This window comes from Antechinus flavipes, chromosome 5, assembly GCF_016432865.1.
Source record: "Antechinus flavipes isolate AdamAnt ecotype Samford, QLD, Australia chromosome 5, AdamAnt_v2, whole genome shotgun sequence".
Taxonomy (NCBI): domain Eukaryota; kingdom Metazoa; phylum Chordata; class Mammalia; order Dasyuromorphia; family Dasyuridae; genus Antechinus; species Antechinus flavipes.
The window spans coordinates 204,820,732-204,826,731 of record NC_067402.1 but is presented as its reverse complement, the minus strand read 5'-3'; positions in this window follow the sequence as shown (position 1 = coordinate 204,826,731).

Below are 6,000 nucleotides of genomic sequence, written 5' to 3'. Positions count from 1 at the left end.
GTCAATTTGCTTTAATTATCTGAAAACAATGTTATCCATTGTAACTGTTTTGTTTGTTTTTGAAGGCAATCAAGGTTAAGTGACTTGGCCAGTACCACATAGCTAACAAATGTCTGAGATCAGATTTGAACTCATTTCCTCCTGACTTCAGGACCAGTGTTCTATCTACTGTGCTACCCAGCTCCTCCATCCATTGCATTGAAATCTTATTGTAAAAATCAAGATCAAGTGAGCTTTTGCCCTTCTGCTCCACAGGAGCCTTAGGATACTTGTCTTACAATTTGACAGGTATGCAGTTCCAATCAAACTCCCCTACTATCTCTGGAATGGGGCCTGGTGTTACCTCCCTCATGTCATGGTCATCTTTGAGAATAAAGGACAAATAACAGTAACCTCTTTCTTAATTAGCTTTGATTACTGAATGACCATTTGCCTCATTCAAACTGAGACCTGCCAAGTTCTCTTATATCCAGGAACATCTCCCATGGTCACTGGAACCAAATGGCTCTAGAAAAAAAGTGAGGCAGGTAATCTTGCATAGCCTCCCTATGGTCTTTTATTGTAGTTGCTGACAAGTCTTGTACAATTCTAATTGCAACTCCAGGGTATTTGAATTGTTTTTTTTCCTTGTTTCTTGCAAAATTTTCTTTGATTTGGGGGTTTCAAAATTTGGCAATAATATTCCTGTGTGTTTTCCACAAAGGATCTCTTTGAGGTGGTGATCTGTGAATTTTTTTTTTTTTGAATTTCTACTTTCCCCTCATATTCTATCACTCCAGGACAATATTCTTGGATTATTTCCTGCATTTTTGTGTCAAGGTTCTGTTTTTGGTCACAACTTTCTGGCAGTCAAGTATTCTTATATTTTCTTTTCTTGATCTGTTCTCCAAATCTGTCATTTTTCTTATAAGATTTGGGACCAATTCACTTGCATGTCATTGAATCATTTCCCTGATGCCATGGTCTTTTTTGAGAACAAAGGACAAACAATAACAATGGTGTGGTTTTCATCTAAATTATTGTAGTCTCTGTGGATATTGTTCTTTTAGTTTTGCTTTCTTTACTCAAAATTGTGTGTGTGTGTGTGTGTGCGTGTGTGTAGAGAGAGTTTGCCCCACCCTTATACTGTCCAATAGCATTCTAGTCTGTTACCATGCCACAGTTTGTTTAGTCATTCCTCAATCTTTGGTTACATTTTCTTTCCAGCTTTTTGCAATTATACACCATGCTGTTCCAGGGCTATTTCTACATACTGGATCTCCTTTCTATCGGGTTATATATAATTAATTGGGTACTTTTGGTAATGATACTACTGATTTGTAATTTGAAGTCTCTTTATATATTATTTTGACTTTCCTCTAATGCATAATATATGTACAATACCTAAGTATTATGAAAAAATAATATAGGAGGAATGTACTGGCCTATGGAGACTAGTCCTTGAAGGATTCATGGGTATTCCCTGCCTGGTTTCAATCTGAGGGACTACATGAAAATTTGAGATGAGTCTCTTTCCAATTATTTGTGACTGAGAGGTTGGTTGGACCTATCTGATGATAAAAAATTTTCTCACTGCCTAAGGAGTTGGAAGAAGTTCTGCCTCAAGGATTGATGAGGCAGAATTGAGGAGGTATATAAAAGTGATGAGACTTCTAGGAACCATGTTTTTTTGACTCCATAGTCAGGATTCTTTTTTGATGAAGGAAGTCATGCTCTTTGAAGCTACTCTTTGTTCTCAGATAACTTTGTTCTCTGACTCATCTCTAGCTAATTCTACTGTTATGTTTCACCACTGCTCTACTATTATATACCATTACTGGGGGTCCTCTAATAGGTACTTTGGATCTTCTTTACCAAAAAGAGAATCTATGTGATTTCAAGAATAACAGCGGCACAGGTGAGTAAATATGTGCTCAAAGTTGGCTGTTGTTGTTATTTTTGTTGTTCATCCTCCATTTTTCAATGCATCCTGGGTCATCATATTCATAGCTGGTAAGGAAGGATGGAAGACAGGCTTGAGGCCCCTCTACACCTCCAAACTCTCAGGACCAATTCTAAACAGTCCTACATTTGACTCATCAGCTCTTCTGACTCCACAGCCAATTAAAAAAAGCTTTTCATCATTCTACACTACTAGCTCCTCAGAAAAGAATGGCCAGCAACAGACTTACCTCTAGCTTTCATGTGGTTATTTGAATTAAAACAGGAAAAGAATGTTTGTTCCATTAACTGACTCCCATGAAATAATCTACTCCAAATTATCATAAGCAAAATCATCTTTAGAATACATTGTGATAGGAAACAACAGGGATACATAAAAGGCTCGTAGTCAACTCCATATAAACATTCTATATATCTAAATTATACATGTTTACTTTTAAATGGTCACATAAAAAATACAGTGTGGTTGCTATATATATATATATATATATGTATATATATATATATATATCAATATAGGTTGCTATATAAGGCACTATTATGCAAAAGTCTAATTTTTAAAAAAATATTAAAATTATATTTTGTTATTCAACATAATAGTACAAGGGGGAAAACAAGTTAAAATTGATGTTATATGTTGTCAATAACAAACCAAAGCTTTTTAAAAAAGAGAATAGTCAAAAACTTTGTTTGTGTGAATATTCTTTCCAGTCACAATCCATATAGATCTTCTAACTCTGTATGAGTCATGTCCTCTCATAAATTAACCCTATGGTTAATTTGCTCAGAATCTTCCTTGCTGTCTTTTGATATTTTAAGGATATCATTAGAACACACAGGTTGTCTATTGCTTATCCCTCTATTTGGGGGACCTGACTCAAATTGGTACCATATTAGTTCAGGTTTGAATGTTGGGATAAAGTTATTCAACAGTTAGCCATAGAAGATTTACTCAACCATAGAATAGCAAGGATACTCAATAAAGATATCTCATCACTTAGATTGGATAGACTGGCCCCTTTTATCTCCATTTGTAGATGTGACTGGTTAGCAGGAAGGGAAGTGATGACTCCTTGGGTCTTGAAACGTCCATCAAATCTGAAGGAATAGGCCTCTATTCCATGTTAGTGGGCTTTTTGTGCCCTTAAATGACTAGGATGCCTTATCAATATGGCCAGAGGCAATGAGAAAGCTATATCCAAGAAGGCTGCTTGAGTCTTGACTTGGGGGACCAATAATGTCCAAGGAGACATCTTTGTTATCTTTTAGGGAAAAACTAACAACTCATGGTGTGGATTGGCAGGGGGTGGTGATGGAAATGATTTTGTAAATATTGGTCCTATCACATTTTCACTTTCAACTTTTCATCTTTTTTCAGTCATACATTTATTTTTATTTATTTTATTAAATGCTGTCTTTGGCTTCTCCTTTGTTTTTTCTGTTTTGAATCATGTTTCAGCATATTCATAACTATCTTTGCAGTGTTTTCTAGGTCATACTCATTTTCAATTATTCAGAAACTATAGTGTTCTGTGTCTTACAGTCATACAACACCAGTATCAGTAATCAGTAATACCAGTACGAAAGATGGTTTATCATACATTGTTCAACTACTTTTGAGTGCTTCTCTATTTCTGGCTTATCTTATCTGTTACACTGTTCTACTTTTCTGGATTTTTTAAAAAAAAAACATTACTAAGTAATTTTAATGATTATGGCTTTATAATATAGTTTAAAGCATAAGGTATTCCTATACCCTTCCATTTGTACTTTTTTCCTCATTATTTCCCTTGATATTTTAGATATTTTCTTCTTCCAAATAGATTCTGTTATTCTGTTTATTGTTATTTGTCTAGTTTAATTAACTATTCTCTTTATGCTTTAAATAATGTGAAATCCCACACATTTTGTGCATTTGGAATTTTTTAAAAATGCAATTGGTCTTATATTTTTCCATTTTTTTTAGTATTATATAGAAATTCTATTGATGTTTATATATTTACCTTGTTGAAACTATTAGTTATTTCAATTCATTTACAAATTGATTTTCTGGAGGGTTGTAAGTACACAATCATGTCATTTGCAAATAGAATAATTTGTCTCTACTTTTCCAATGTTTTTTGCTCTCTTTCCTTATTACTATGGCTAGCCTTTATAGAACTTTGTCAAACAATAGTTGCAAGACATAGCAATCTGACTTTGCCCCCTGCTAACATTGGGGAAACTTCTAGTATTTCTCCAATGCAAAAAATACTATTTTAAAAGTAATTTTAAAAATTATATTTTTTCAATTAACAATGATCTCTACCTCCTTTCTCTCCCCTCAAATTGGAAAAAAATGAAAAAAGAAAACAAAACTTCTGTTAACAAGTATTCATACTTGTTGTCAAACAAAAGACATCCTCACATTGGTTATTTCCAAAAAATATGTCTCAATCTGTACTCTGAGTCCATCACTTCTCTGTTGGGAGGTAGATTGCAAACTTCATCAATCTTCTGGAATCATTATGTTCATCAGATTTCCTAAGTTTTTTAAAGTTATTTTTCTTTACAATATTTGCTATTATATAAATTGTTCTTCTGGTTCTGCTCAAGTTACTCTGTATCAGTTCATACTATTCTTACTAAATTTCCCTGACATTGTCACTTGAATAATTTCTTATAGCACAATAGAGTTGCGTTACAATTTCATATACCATAATTTGTTCAGCCATCCTCCAGCTACTGATCCTTCATTAATTTCTAGTGATTTGCCATCACCACACACAAAAAAAGCTGCCATAAGTATTTTTGTGCATATTGTTCCTTTTCCTTTTTCTCTGATCTCTTTGAAATAGTAGTATATGCTGGGTCAAAAGGTATGTGCAGTTTGTTAACTTTTGGGGAATGGTTCTGAATTGCTTCCCAGAATGGCTATACTAAACCACACTTTCACCAACAGTCCATCAATCTGGCTGGATTTTTTTTCCTTCCAGAAACCCCTCCAACATTTGTCATTTTCCCCTGTCTGCCAACTTTGACAATCTGATGAGTGTGTAACCTCAGAATTGTTTTCATTTGGTTTTCTCTAATTATTACTGTTTGGGACACATTTTTTAGTATAGCTGTAGATAGTTTAGATTCTTCCTTTGAGAATTACCTTCATATCAATTGGGGAATCTATCTTACTATTTATAAATTTAAATTAGTTCTTATATATCTTGGAAATGAGATGTTAATCAGAGAAATTTTCTGCAAGGATTTTGCAGAGTTTGTTTCGGGGAGGCTTTTAGCTTCTAAAATAAAGTGGGGAGGAAGAAATGTATTCCAGGTATGAGAAATACAAAGACATGAAAGTGAGATATGGACAATCTACTTTAGTGAGCAGCTAGTAATAACACTTACTAGCTGAGCAAGTCATTTAACCCTATTTGCCTCAGTTTACTCATTTGTAAAAATGAACTAGAGAAGAAAATGGTAAGGTAGGTTGATTTGAAGGACAGGCTGAAGAGTTCAATTTTATCCTAGAAGTAATAGATAGTGATTGAAGACTTTTGATCAGGAAAATAACATTTTCAGACCTTAAGAAAATTTTTTTTGGCAGTTAAATAGAGGAAGGTTTGGAAAGAAGAACACTAGAAAATGGAAAACAAATTAAGGGATATGTGTGAAGTAGATGTTTGAGGATCTCCAATTTTCAGTTCCATGACTTGCACAAAGTCAGAAAAAAGTCACGATTCACACAGTATCTTCTGCCTCTAGATCCTGAGACTTCTCTAGAAAACCAGTTGATATGGGAACAGTGAGCCCTCATACAGATTTCAACTGAACAGAGAATAATTTGATTTCTGGGGATGGGGATGGGAAGAAGTAGGATAAAAGTCACCAGTGAAAGCAACAGGGAGGGGAAATAGACAATAATTACAAGTTCCATCCAATGTTTTCTGGTCTTGCTCCCAAGGTGATTTTTCTAAGTACAAAATGGGGAAGGCATGGTTAGGAAGCAGTTTGTCTAAAAAGAGCAGATGGTTTTGGTGGCTTACATTAAGGGAGACATGGGGCAGCTAGATGGTACACTGG